General features: G+C 40.2%; 1 non-coding gene across 1 annotated transcript; it reads right to left on the bottom strand.

Annotated features, from left to right (window-relative positions):
* Positions 1-8,005: 8,005 nt before the first annotated feature.
* On the bottom strand, positions 8,006-8,109 carry LOC112725739 (small nucleolar RNA R71). Its single transcript, XR_003164826.1, has one exon. It is a non-coding gene; the product is annotated as a small nucleolar RNA R71 (small nucleolar RNA).
* Between the last annotated feature and the right edge of the window lie 7,309 nt (positions 8,110-15,418).

Raw genomic sequence — 15,418 nt, 5'->3', positions numbered from 1 at the left:
CGAAGATTCTGATTAAGAGATCCAAGAGATACTCATTCAATCTAAGGTGGAATGGAAGTGGTTGTCAGGCACGCGTTTGTGGGGGAATGATGATGATTGTCACATTCATCACATTCATATTGAAGAACGAATGAATATCTTAGAAGCGGAATAAGTTGAATTGAATAGAAAAATAGTAGTAATTTGCATTAATTCGTGAAGAACAGCAGAGCTCCACACCTTAATCTATGGAGTGTAGAAACTCTACCGTTGAGAATACATAAGTGAAAGGTTCAGGCATGGCCGAGAGGCCAACCCCCAACGTGATCAATATGATCTAAAGATGAACTAAAAATCATAAGATGATCCGAAGATGTAAATACAATAGTAAAAAGTCCTATTTATACTAAACTAGCTACTAGGTTTTATAGAAGTAAGTAATTGATGCATAAATCCACTTCCGGGGCCCACTTGGTGTGTGCTTGGGCTGAGCTTGAAGTTTACAAGTGTAGAGGCTTCTTCTGGAGTTGAACGCCAAGTTGTAACGTGTTTTTGGCGTTCAACTCTGGTTCGTGTTGTGTTTCTGGCGTTTAACTCCAGACTGCAGTGTAGAACTGGCGTTCAATGCCCTTTTGCGTCGTCTAAACTCGGACAAAGTATGAACTATTATATATTGCTGGAAAGCCCTGGATGTCTACCTTCCAACGCAATTCGAAGCGCGCCATTTTTAGTTTTGTATCTCCAGAAAATCAACTTTGAGTGCAGGGAGGTCAGAATCCAACAGTATCAGCAGTCCTTCTTCATCCTCTGAATCTGATTTTTGCTCAAGTCCCTCAATTTCAGCCAGAAAATACCTGAAATCACAGAAAAACACACAAACTCATAGTAAAGTCCAGAAATGTGAATTTAGCATAAAAACTAATGAAAACATCCCTAAAAGTAACTAGATTCTACTAAAAACAATGCCAAAAAGCGTATAAATTATATGCTCATCACAACACCAAACTTAAATTGTTGCTTGTCCCCAAGCAACTGAAAATCAAATAGGATAAAAAGAAGATAATATACTATAAATTCCAAACTATCAATGAAACATAGCTTCAATCAGATGAGCAGGACTTGTAGCTTTTTGCCTCTTGAATAGTTTTGGCATCTCACTTTATCCATTGAGGTTCAGAATGATTGGCATCTATAGGAACTCAGAGTTCAGATAGTGTTATTGATTCTCCTAGTTCAGTATGTTGATTCTTGAACACAGCTACTTTATGAGTCTTGGCCGTGGCCCTAAGCACTTTGTTTTCCAGTATTACCACCGGATACATAAATGCCACAGACACATAATTGGGTGAACCTTTTCAGATTGTGACTTAGCTTTGCTAAAGTCCCCAATTAGAGGTGTCCAGGGTTCTTAAGCACACTCTTCTTTTGCTTTGGACCTTGACTTTAACCTCTCAGTCTCAAGTTTTCACTTGACACCTTCACGCCACAAGCACATGGTTAGGGACAGCTTGTTTTAGCCGCTTAGGCCAGGATTTTATTCCTTTAGGCCCTCCTATCCACTGATGCTCAAAGCCTTGGGATCCTTTTTATTTACCCTTGCCTTTTGGTTTTAAGGGTTATTGGCTTTTTGCTCTTGCCTCTTGGTTTTAAGAGCTTTTGGCTTTTTTTGCTTGCTTTTTCTTTTTCTATTTTTTTTTCGCCATTTTTTTTCTTTTCTCTCTTTTTTTTTTCTGCAAGCTTTTGTATTCACTGCTTTTTCTTGCTTCAAGAATCATTTTTATGATTTTTCAGATTATCAAATAACATGTCTCCTTGTCATCATTCTTTCAAGAGCCAACATATTTAACATTCTTAAACAACAACTTCAAAAGACATATGCATTGTTCAAGCATTCATTCAGAAAACAAGAAGCATTGTCACCACATCAATATAATTAAACTAAGTTCAAGGATGAATTCGAAACTCATGTACTTCTTGTTCTTTTGAATTAAAACATTTTTCATTTAAGAGAGGTGATGGATTCATAGGACATTCATAACTTTAAGACAAAGTTACTAAATACTAATGATTATGTAATAAGACACAAACATGGATATGCACTTAACATAAAGAAAACGAAAAATAGAGAATTTAAGAACAAGGAATGAGTCCACCTTAGTGATGGTGACGTTTCCTTCTTGAGGAACCAATGATGTCCTTGAGCTCTTCTATGTCTCTTCCTTGTCTTTGTTGCTCCTCCCTCATAGCTCTTTGATCTTCTCTAATTTCATGAAGGATGATGGAGTGCTCTTGATGTTCCACCCTTAATTGTCCCATGTTGGAACTTAATTCTCCTAGGGAGGTGTTGATTTGCTCCCAAAAATTCTGTGGAGGAAAGTGCATCCCTTGAGGTATCTCAGGGATTTCTTGATGATGAGCTTCCTCATGTGTTTCTTGAGCTCCATGAGTGGGCTCTCTTGTTTGCTCCATCCTTTTCTTAGTGATGGGCTTCTCTTCCTCAATGGGAATGTCTCCTTCTATGAAAGCGCCAGCTGAGTAACATAGATGGCAAATAAGATGAGGAAAAGCTAGCCTTGCCAAGGGAGAGGAGTTTTCGGCTATTTTATAGAGTTCAAGGGAGATGACTTCATGAACTTCTACTTCCTCACCAATCATGATGCTATGAATCATGATGGCCCGATCCACAGTAACTTCAGATCGGTTGCTAGTGGGAATGATGGAGCGTTGGATGAACTCCAACCATCCTCTAGCTACAGGCTTAAGGTCCAGTCTTCTAAGTTGAACCGGTTTGCCTTTTGAGTCAATCTTCCATTGAGCTCCTTCAACACATATGTCCATGAGGACTTGGTCCAACCTTTGATCAAAGTTGACCCTTCTAGTGCAGGGGCGTGCATCTCCTTGCATCATAGGCAAGTTGAACGCCAACCTCACATTTTCCGGACTACAATCTAAGTATTTCCCCCGAACCATTGTAATATAACTCTTTGGATTCGGGTTCTTACTTTGATCATGGTTCTTAGTGATCCATGCATTGGCATAGAACTCTTGAACCATTAGGATGCCGACTTGTTGGATGGGGTTTGTTAGAACTTCCCAACCTCTTCTTTGGATTTCATGTCGGATCTCCGGATACTCATTTCTCTTGAGCTTGAAAGGGACCTCGGGGATCACCTTCTTCTTGGCCACAACATCATAGAAGTGGTCTTGATGAGCTTTGGAGATGAATCTTTCCATCTCCCATGACTCGGAGGTGGAAGCTTTTGTCTTCCCTTTCCCTTTTCTAGAGGATTCTCCGGTCTTGGGTGCCATCAATGGTAATGGAAAAACAAAAAGCTTATGCTTTGACCACACTAAACTTAGAATATTGCTCGCCCTCGAGCAAGAGAAGAAAGAATAGATGAAGAAGAAGAAGAAAATATGGAGGAGAGGAGGGAGAGGTGTATTCGGCCAAGAAGGGGAAGAGAGAGTTGTGTTGTGTGAAAATGAGGAAGAATGGAGGGCTTTATATAGGGAGGGGAGGGGGGTTTAGTTTCGGCCATATAAGGTGGGTTTGGGTGGGAAATTGATTTTGAATTTTGAAGGTAGGTGGAGTTTATGAGGTAGGTTTATGGGGAAGAGTGGATGGATGTGAGTGGTGAAGTGGTAATAGGGAAGAGAGATTGAGGTGGTTGGTGAAGAGTTTTGGGGAAGAGTGTTTATTGGGAAGAGAGGATGAACATTGAGAAGAGGGAAGGTGGGGATCCTGTGGGGTCCACAGATCCTGAGGTGTCAAGGATTTGCATCCCTGCACCCATTAGGCATGTAAAATGCCTTTGCATGCAATTCTGGCGTTTAAACGCCGAATTGATGCTTGTTCTAGGCGTTCAGCACCCAGATGCAGCATATTTCTGGCGTTGAACGCCAGCTTTATGCTTGTTTCTGGCGTTCAACGCCAGCTTTCCTCACTGTACATTTCTGGCGTCTGAATGCCAGGATGCTGCTTGTTTCTGGCGTTCAACGCCAGATCCATGCTCTGTTCTGGCGTTGAACACCAGCCAGATGCTCCTTACTGGCGTTTAAACGCCAGTAAGATCCTCCTCCAGGGTGTGATTTTTCTTCTGCTGTTTTTGATTCTGTTTTCAATTTTTATATTTATTTTGTGACTCCACATGATCATGAACCTAATAAAACATGAAATAACAATAAAAATAAATTAAAATTAGATAAATAAAAATTGGGTTGCCTCCCAACAAGCACTTCTTTAATGTCAATAGCTTGACAGTGGGCTCTCATGGAGCCTCACAGATGTTCAGAGCATTGTTGAGACTTCCCAACACCAAACTTAGAGTTTGGATATGGGAGTTCAACACCAAACTTAGAGTTTGGTTGTGGCCTCCCAACACCAAACTTAGAGTTTGACTGTGGGGCTCTGGTTGACTCTGCAGTGGGAGAAGCTTACTGTGCCTCTTTTCCATGTTTACAGAAAGATAACCTTGAGTTGTAAACACAAGTGAGTCCTCATTCAATTGAAGGACTAATTCACCTCTGTCAACATCAATCACAGCTCTTGCTGTGGCTAGGAAGGGTCTTCCAATATCTAGGATTATGAAATCTGCAGGGATGTAAAGGCCTTCAACCTTCACTAACATGTCCTCTACTTGTCCATAAACCTATTTTCTGGAATTGTCTGCCATTTCTAATGAGATTTTAGCAGCTTGTACCTCAAAGATTCCCAACTTCTCCATTACATAGAGTGGCATAAGGTTTATTCCTGACCCCAGGTCACATAGAGCCTTCTCAAAGGTCATGGTGCCTATGGTACAAGGTATTAGGAACTTTCCAGGATCCTGTTTCTTCTGAGGCAATCTCAGTTGATCCAATGCATTTAGTTCATTGCTGAATGATGCCGAGGCATCTTAGGCTAGTTTCACTAGCATTTTTCTGTTAGTTTTAGTTGTTTTATGCATTTTCTTGAGCTTAAAGTAACCAAAAATGGTTAAATGAAGAACAAAGCAATGAACCATCCAAACAGTATGATTTTAATGCAAATTCCATGAGTTTTAGTTATATTACTTGAATGCTATTAATGGAAGATTTCTCATGAAATTTTGCAAGACTTTGATGCAATTGTTTGGATGATTTCAGGGAAGAAGAGGCTAAGCAAGGAAGCAACAAAATCAATAAAGGAAGCTTGAATATCACATGTGGAGTTTAAGTTCCAGTTTAAGCCTAAACTGGAGCTTAAACGCCAGAATCAGGAAGGCTAAGAAATGCTGGAATTGAAGTTTAACCTCCAGTTTAACCTTAAACTGGAGGTTAAACGCCAGAATGATAATGCCACTCAGGAAGGAGTTCCACGTTTAACCTCCAGTTTAACCTTAAACTGGAGGTTAAACGCCAGAATGGGAAAAGCACCAGGGAGCCATTTCCACGTTTAAGCTCCAGTTTGACCTCAAACTGGAGCTTAAACGTGTTCGACCAAGTTTTCTCCTCCAGGGTTGCTCTCTCCATTTCCACGTTTAAGCTCCAGTTTGACCTCAAACTGGAGCTTAAACGTGTTCGACACCTCCAAGGCTACCCTTCTAAGCTTCCACGTTTAACCTCCAGTTTAACCTTAAACTGGAGGTTAAACGTGTTCGACCTCCAGGATGCCTCCTTCCATTTCCACGTTTAACCTCCAGTTTAACCTTAAACTGGAGGTTAAACGTGTTCGACCTCCAGGGCTGCCCTTCCTATATCCACGTTTAAGCTTCAGTTTAACCTTAAACTAAAGCTTAAACGTGTTCGACTACATGACTCTCCAGGGGCTGCCTTCTTCCATTTCCACGTTTAAGCTTCAGTTTAACCTTAAACTGAAGCTTAAACGTGCTTCTACAAAAGGCCTCACTGGAAGTGTCTGGCGTTTAAGCTGCAGTTTAAGCTTGAACTGCAACTTAAACGCCACTCTTGGAAAAAGGTTTCTGGGCCAAAAATAGTGCGGTTTAAGTTAGTCTTTGAGCACAAACATTAACTTAAACTTACTCTGGTATGAAACCCAATTGAATATCATGGTTTATGGGATTGGGCCTGAAGGATTGATGAGTTTGAAATCTCAATTTATTGAGTCATGTGTCATTATTTGATTATCACTAAGTTGGCTCAATGAATGTTACAGAATTTGGATCAACAGCCTCATCAAGATTATGGATCATAAACCCAAGGCAAAAGGAAAGCAGGGAGAGGCCTCAAAGCCCAAGAAACACAACAGAAGCTCAATATAGAAAGTGTATAAATAGGATAGAATTGAAGTTAAGGAGGACTTTTACCTTCACTTTTAGCTAGTTTTCATATCTTTGTAATTGAATTCAGAGCTATGACTCACTAAACCCCCTTTCATTGGGTTAGGGAGCTCTATTGTAATTCAATGAATCAATAATAGTTTATCTTCTTCTTCAATCTTTTCTCTTGAATTTTGTTAGAAAGCTTCTCGATCTAATTCCATTGGGTAGTTGTCTTGGGAAAGAAACTACCCATAATTGGAATCCTTCGGAACCTTGGGAAAGGAATGGAGGATTCATGCTAGAGAAGCTTTCTCACAGTGAATTGGATTGGGGTTTGGATGGATATTGTGACATGTAATCCTACCAAATTGTGGTTCATGAAACTGTGTGGTATAATCAGTGATCGAGCATCATCTCTTCTTATGAACATTTAAACCAAGGGATTGGGAATTTGTTCATTTTTAGAGAGAATTGGTGAACCAAGGGATTGGGATCCAATCATATAAGATTGCCAAGCAAAATTCAATGAACGCATTGCTTGAGGAAGAGATAAACATGTTTTGATTCGGAGATCTCAATATCTCCTATAACCCAATGAATCCCCCAATTCTGATTTCCATCTTCTCTTTACATTCTGCAACTCAATTCATGCAATCACCCCCATTCCCTTTTAATTTCAGCAATTTAGCTTCTCGCTCTTTAATTCATGCAATTTTACATTCCGCAATTCTCATCTAAATTTTGATTCCGCTCAACTAGAACATACTTCTAATCCGAATTGCTCACTCAACCAATCCTTGTGGGATTCGACCTCACTCTATTGTGAGTTTTTACTTGACGATAACCGGTGCACTTGCCGGAAGGAATTTTGCCGATCGTGCAATTTCCTAAATCGTAGCATAACAAGTTTATGCGCATCAAGTTTATGGCGCCGTTGCCGGGGATTGGTTTTCGATTGACAATTCTCCAATTGGAAGCTAACTAGATTGAGTAATTTCTCTTGCTTTGTTAATTCTGTTCAAGTTACTTGTTGAATTTTAATTTCTGCACTCGGTTACATGCTTTCTTTCTTTATGCCTTTAAATTCAAGCAACTAACTCACTGACTCACTAACTGTTTGAATTAATTCCTCAATTGCTCTAACCATACTCTTCCATTAACCAAGAGTATTTCACTTGTTTGTGCCTGTGCTGTGTTCTTGTATGACAGGTAGGAGAGGAGAGACATCAACTCCTCCATATACCGAACCAGAGAGGACCCTTCATAGACTGAGAAGGGAAGCAAGAGGGAAGAGAGTAGTGGGAGAAGAGGAATCTGAAGGAGAATCTGAGGACAATTTTGAGGAAGCTTTAGATCTCAACATGGATAGAGAAGTTCACAACCATGAGAGAGCTGATGGAAACAATGCCATTCCTGAGAGGAGGGTTCTTAGTTCATACATAAACCCAACCTCTGGGAATTGTGGTAGCAGCATCCAGAAACCACCCATTCAGGCCAACAATTTTGAACTCAAACCACAGCTAATATCACTTGTGGAGAATCATTGTTCATTTGGTGGAAGTGCTAATGAAGACCCAAACCAACATCTCACAAAATTCCTGAGAATTTGTGACACTGTGAGGTCCAATGGAGTCCAGGAAGATGCATATAAACTGCTTTTGTTCCCATTTTCACTTAGGGACAAAGCAGCTAAGTGGCTGGAATCATTCCCAAGGGGGAGTCTAACAACATGGGATGAGGTGGAAAGCAAGTTTCTGGCACGTTTCTACCCCCCACAAAAGGTCAATAGGCTTCGATCTGAGGTTCAGACTTTTAGACAACAAGATGGTGAAACTCTCTACGAGGCATGGGAGAGATTCAAGGACTTGACAAGGAAATGCCCACCAGACATGTTCCATGATTGGGTGCAATTGCATATTTTCTATGATGGACTCTCTTATGAATCAAGGAAGGCTGTAGACCATTCATCAGGAGGTTCATTGAACAGGAAAAAGACTGTGGAAGAGGCCATTGAGGTGATTGAGACAGTGGCTGAGAATGAGTACTACTATGCATCAGAAAGGCACAACACTAAGGGAGTCATGGAGCTGAACCATGTTGATACAATTCTAGCCCAAAACAAGGTGTTTGCCAAGCAACTAGCAGAGCTTACCAGGCAATTAGAAACAAAGCAAGTGGCTGCAATACACACACAAGATCAAGAGGAAGTAAGCATTGAAGGAGGTGATTGGGAAGAGGCCAACTACGTGGGAAACCAACAAAGGCAATCATATGATCCACATTCCAACACTTACAACCCAGGATGGAAAAATCACCCAAACTTTGGGTGGGGGAACCAACAAACCCAACCACAAAACCACAAACCTTACAACCAAACCAACATAACAATTCCACATACCAAAACTCCAACCAAAGATCATACCAAGCCACACAAAACACTTACCCCCAACCATCATATCATGGCCAAAATAATCAACCTACCCAACTTAATCCGAACCAACAATTTCAAGATCAATTAAACCGGATAGAAGGAATGATGGCAACCATGAGTCAAGACATAACCGAATTGAAAAGCTTCAGGGATGATGTGAGAGCTACCTTAAGAAACCATGGTGAAAAACTCAAGAGGATGGAGTCTCAAGTAGGAGAGCTATCTCAACAGGCGTCAAATCAACTGCAGTGTTCCCTAGTGACACAGAAAAGAATCCTAAAGGGGAACAAAAGAGAGTGAGATGGGAAGAATGCAAGGCCATCACCATATTGAAGGAAGTTTCAGAAGAAGAAGGAATCAGGCCTCAGAGCAGGAGCCAGAATCTTGAAGGAAGGTGTGGAAGAATTAAGCAGGAAAGTGGAACTGAGCAAGCCAAGGAACTGCAAAAAGGCATGCTGGAAATATACCAACCAAAAGCACCATTTCTCGAGGTTAGGAGGAGGTGAAAAAGGGAAAACCTATTCAAGGTTTTTAGAGACATTTAACTCTCTCCATGTCAATATTCCCTTTCTTGAGATTCTCCATCAAATGCCTACACACATCAAGTATTTAAAGGAATTGTAAGCAAGAAAGAGTCTTGAAGGGAGGACAAACGGTAACAATGAACAAAGAATGCAGTGCTCTCATCAAGAAGGACACACTCTCTAAGAAAACGACCCAGGAAGTTTTCATATCCCTTGCATCATAGGGGAAACAAAAATTGACAGAGGATTCTGTGATCTAGGAGCTAGCATAAATGTGATGCCTCTAACTCTTATGAAGAGGCTACAACTGAATGAGGTGAGATCCACTGATGTAATCATACAACTGGCTGACAAAACTCAGAAGCAAGCTGAAGGGGTAGTTGAAAATGTGCTGGTGAAAGTGGGGGATTATTACTTCCCCACAGACTTTGTCATTGTGGACATGGAGGAAAGCTACTTACACCCTATCATTCTGGGCAGACCATTTCTAGCCACTACTAGAGCGCTCATAGATGTAGAACAAGGAGAGCTAATTCTGAGAATACATGATGAACAGCTCATTTTCAAAGTTTTCAAACCTGCATCTGAGCCTGAACCAGAACCTGAAAAGCCTAAGGATGATAGTAGCCATCTGTGTTTGGAGGAAGTAATCCAGCAGCTGAAACTCTAAAATAGTCCTTGGAAGGCAAACAAGAGTTACAAGAGTTAAAGCCACAAGAATCAGTGGAAACAGATCAAAAGGATCCTCCTGACATAAGGGTCAATGAAGAAATCCTCAAGAGAAAGGGAAGAGTGATAGGGAGATTGCCAAGAGGGTGGAGAAACAAGAAAATTCCCACTGAAGGTTTTTCTCCGGGAGATAACGTGATATCAAGTCATTATCTGCCAATCCCACCTGGCCTCAAAACCATTCCTTCCCAGCTCCCTCAAGTGTTCACAATCAGGAAAGTTCTTTCTATGGAACATTTAGAGGTCATGAATGAATCAAGTGGGGACGTTTTCATAGTGAGAGGAGAAGACGTCAAGCACTACAATCCACCCTAACAAGGGACAACCGTCAAGCTAGTGACGTTAAAGAAGCGCTTCATGGGAGGCAACCCATGTTTTAATATCCTTACTTTTTTTGTTTTGTTGTGCATCTAATAAAGCATGGTTTCTTATGCATGAACTTGAATCCTCAGGACAACTGCTGAAAGAGTGCACTAAACATTGCATGTAAAATGCAATTTGCCTCTAAGTTTGGTGTGCCTGAAGGCACCCCAAATTTTATTCAAAATGCATTCAATTTCTAGTGCACAACCAAAGATTAAGTTTGGTGTTCCTCTTTGAACACGGTTCATGAAAAGCACGAAGTTCCTCTGGATTTCGAAATTCATGACAAGTATACCATTCGCATGTTTTAATGCTTTGGTTTCAATTACTTAGGGTAGTAAATTTGTTTAGAATCAAAGAGCCAAGGTGACTATGATTTATTAGAATTAAGCACATTCATTAAGGACAACCAATATGGATTTCATGTCATCAGGAGACTTGACCAAACACTAAGTTTGGTGTCCAAATAATAAGTGTGCATACATGTAGAAGTCACGGCTATAAGCTCATAAAGACAATCATTGATTTACATGTGCAAGTACTATTCATAATTCACATGGACCGAAAAATGATAGCAAACTTGTTTGTTTGTGCAGGTACAAAAGAAAAGACAAAAATGGAGGAAAAAGACAAAGGGAGGTACGGTGCTTGGTCAAAAAGAAAATTCACAAGTCTTTGAAACTAACACATGGGAAAAGGAAGTTCTGCAAGAAAAGATAGCTACATGTACAACCTAATGCACCCAGAATACTTCCAAGAAAATGAAAAGCAATTCGTCCTTCTCCCTAATTCATATATTTACCATCAAGCCACCCTTCACAAATCACCCTAGCCGTCCATTTTGCACTTACGGGCACTATAAAGAACCACTTGGGGAACAAGTTCAACACCACCAAATCTCCTTCATGCACATTTCCTTCATCATAGCATAAACTATCTCTTGCCGAAAACAACCTCCCCACACTTCCAACAACACTTCTTGCTTCACCTTGTCAACTTTAGCTTGTCACTTACCAAAACTAAAGAACCAATGGCAGCTTCATCTAGCCACAAAAGAAGAAAAGACAAGCAGCCAATGGAGGAAAACAGGGAATTCGATGCATGGAGATACAGATCAGTTTTCCATGAGATTCAAGCCGAATGGATGAGACCTAAAACGGTACTAGCTGAGGTTCCCTTTGACCTTGAAAAGGATGAGTTCCCAGGTGTTTGGGAAAAGATTAAAAAGAGGAAGTGGGAGCTCCTGACTAAGCCAATCACTAAAATCAACATCAACCTGGTGAAAGAGTTTTATGCAAATGCAGTAAGGGAGGATCCAACCAAGAAACCCACATACAAAAGCTATGTGAGAGGGGTGGAAGTTGACTTCAGTCCCAAAGCAATCATGAAAACCCTTGGCCTGAAAAACATACATTTCAGCCAAGCAAGTTATGAAGAAAGGATGATAGGAGAACCTGACTATGCAACTATTGCTGAAGACCTTTGTGCCATCAGAGCTGAATGGGTGAGAAAAACAAGAGGGGCTCCAAGAGTCTTGAGAAGGGGAGACCTAACACCTGAAGCTAAAGGGTGGTATGCAATAGTTAGGAGATCCATCCTACCCACTGCAAACTCTTCAGAAATAGTCCCTAAAAGAGCCATCTTGCTACATTGCATTATGGTGGGAGGGGAGATCAAAGTTCATAAACTCATTGCTGAACAGATACAAGAGTTTAGTGAGAAAAGTGACCCTGAATCCTGGCTCCACTTCCCTAGCACTATCATTAGACTATGCATCGATGCCCAAGTACCACTTGAGGATGAAAGACCTAATTGGCTATATCCTGGATTGGCCATAACTGCGTACAGAATGACTCTTGGCCCAACTCCTCCAAGACATACAAGAAGAAGAAATGAAGAAGGGCAACAAGTGGAAGCCGAGCAAGAAGCAGAACAAGAAAGACAGGAAGGAGAAGACAGAGAAGAAGAGCAAGAAGAGTAAGCAATTCCAGAGAGAAGACAACGAATTCCCAGAGACCCCATGGATATGAGCAGAATGCAGGAAATCATGGAAGGAATGTCTCAACAATACAGGAGGTCTCAGGAGAGACAAGAGGACTTTCACCTAAAAATGATGGAATGCAAAGGAACTTTGAATCAAGATTCTTCGATCTGCAAAGGGAACAGAATTTACACTTACAGGAATCCTTCAGCCACATATGCCAACACCAAGATGCCGATGTCTTGGCAATCAAGGAAGCCACCACTTTACAGAATGCAAGATACTCAGTCCAAGCTGATTACAACATCAGTTCGCAAATCAAGCTTAACTACATAGGGGAACATCTACACAAGATGGACCCAGCATTCCCAGCTTTTGATGAGTATTTCAAAGGGAGAAAAGAAGGAGAAATAAACAAGGCAATGATCCTTGAAAAAGGAGTGGAAGAAACGATGAAAAAGGCTGGATTCTGGAAAAAGCTCATAAGAAAAGACAAAGGAAGCACAAGTGGTCAAAAAGAGGCAGGAAGCAAGAAGAAGCAGGATCCCAAGAATTAAGAAGAACCAAGCAATAAATAAGAGGTGGTCTCGTTCCTTAATAATCAAATGATCATTGGTGGATTGTCTTTATGAGCTTTCTTTCATCATAAGTCATTTAAGTGTTATGTGGAGTTTTTTTTAGTATGAGTGTCTGTTTATTGCTTTGAATAAAGTGAATGCCTAGATGTTTGGATATAACTTCACCTTCTTAAACAAGTGCTTGCCATGCTTGTTCTGTTTCCAAAAATAAAAGAAAAGTTTGAACAAAAGTAACTTGGCTAAATTAGTGACAAATCAAGTAGAATTAAGTGGTGGTATGCATGCTTGATTGTTTAGTCAGATCACTGGAATTAGAGTGTAGAATTATCATTCTTTGTGTAGAAATTGAAAACTGTCTATGGATCTTGATGAATAAATGTCTTTGGCCATGAAAAAGAAAGAAAAAGAAGAAGAAAAAGCCACTGAAAAAGGGCAACCAAAAGCAAAAAAAAAAAAATTTGAGAAAATAAGCTAGGTACCAATGGTTTAAACTTCTGAGACAAATGCCTGTGGTGTTTATGTATTAAGGATATGCTTGGATGAATAGGTTCTGAGGAGTGTTTCAACACTTGGTAACTTGGGTTAACTAACCCGGGATTATCAACCAAAAGTCCATTATCAAGAGCAACCTAAATACAAAACATTTAGTCACACAAAGAGGTGCTGGGCACCAATGTCTCAAGAAGAAATGTGAACTAAAATGCCTAAAGTGGATATGTGTAGTGCACTGATAAGAAAAAGAAAATGCCAAAGGCTTGTGCAACACATGACACTAAGCAAACAAGGAGCAAAAGAAGCTCTAAGAAAAAGAAAAGAAAAACAAAAAAGAGAAAAGTGCCAAGGACATAAGAATAACAAGAGGCCATAGCAGTGTTTGATGGATGCAATGAAAAAGTGATAATCTTAACTGATAAGAATGAAAAAAGTGATGCTGCAACTTTCTGCATAAAACCCTTCTGAGGAACTTCAAATGCTTGCTAATATAGCCAATGTAATTGCTTTCTGTTTCATACTTTCTTCTTAAATAACTCAGGACTTGCTTAGGGACAAGCAAGTATTAATTTTGGTGTTGTGATGCCAAGGCATCTTAGGCTAGTTTCACTAGTATTTTTCTGTTAGTTTTAGTGGTTTTATGCATTTTCTTGAGCTTAAAGTAACCAAGAATGGTTAAAAGAATAACAAAGCAATGAACCATCCAAACAATATGATTTTGATGCAAATTCCATGAGTTTTAGTTATATTACTTGAATGCTATGAATGGAAGATTTCTCATGAAATTTTGCAAGACTTTGATGCAATTGTTTGGATGATTTCAGGGAAGAAGAGGCTAGGCAAGGAAGCAACAAAATCAATAAAGGAAGCTTGAATATCACATGTGGAGTTTAAGTTCCAGTTTAAGCTTAAACTGGAACTTAAACTACCAAGCCATATAATGCTGGAATTGAAGTTTAACCTCCAGTTTAACCTTAAACTGGAGGTTAAACGCCAGAAGTGAGAATCTCACCAGGGGAGCATTTCCACGTTTAACCTCCAGTTTAACCTTAAACTGGAGGTTAAACGCCAGAAGTAAGAAAGGCACCAGGAGCATTCCACGTTTAAGCTCCAGTTTGACCTTAAACTGGAGCTTAAACGTGTTCGACTATTTTCTCCTCCAGGGTTGCTTTCTCATTTCCACGTTTAAGCTTCAGTTTAACCTTAAACTGAAGCTTAAACGTGCTCGAGCTTGTGCCTCCAGGGAGTGCCAGCGTTTAAGCTCCAGTTTAAGCTTAAACTGGAGCTTAAACGTGTTATATGGAACAGCTTGACCATGCCTTCTTCAAACATAAATAACTTGAGCTACAAAACTCCAAATGAGGTGATTCAAAATGCATTGGAAAGAAGACATCTAGAGCTTTCCAAGAATATATGGCATGCATGGTGGATACTAAAAATTGAGGGAGAAAACAGCCCCGTAATGTGCATAGAAGAGCATAGTACCAACATGCAATCAGGCCAGCTGACCTCTTCACCTTCCATGGAGTATAACTCGAGTTGTAGAACTCCAAATGATGCGCTTCCAGTTGCATTGGAAAGTAGACATCCAGAGCTTTCCAACGATGTATAGAAGTATGGGGTGGACAATGCAACTGAGCTCCCAAAATTGGCATTTTCGAGCACGTTTAAGTGACTTAAACGTTGGCTTAAACGCTGTCAAACCAACCAGCAACCTTGTCACCTTCAATCAAGCATAACTTGAGCTATAGAGATCCAATTGAGGTGCTTCCAGTTGCGTTAGAAAGCTGACATCCATAGCTTTCCAACGAGGTATAATAGTCTATATTTGGCATCAAATTGGCAAGGTTAACAAGAGAACAAAGTGACGACTCAAGAAAGGGGGGTGCAACGTTTGAGTGTAGTTTAATGGATCATTATCCTTTTTGGATCAATTATGTCACTCTACCCTTCGAGCAAGCAAGGCCATCAACAACACCAAATCAAGGCCACAAGAATCATATAGAATAGTTTATTTTCATTTGATTGTAATTTGCTTTGAATTTCATTTTCATTTGTAATTTAGGGAGCCTATTTAAAGGCCTTAGTTTCTGCATTTGAGA

This window comes from Arachis hypogaea, chromosome 11 (genome assembly GCF_003086295.3).
Source record: "Arachis hypogaea cultivar Tifrunner chromosome 11, arahy.Tifrunner.gnm2.J5K5, whole genome shotgun sequence".
Lineage (NCBI taxonomy): Eukaryota > Viridiplantae > Streptophyta > Magnoliopsida > Fabales > Fabaceae > Arachis > Arachis hypogaea.
The sequence above is the reverse complement of the archived record's forward strand: the minus strand, read 5'-3'. Positions and strand labels throughout refer to the sequence as shown.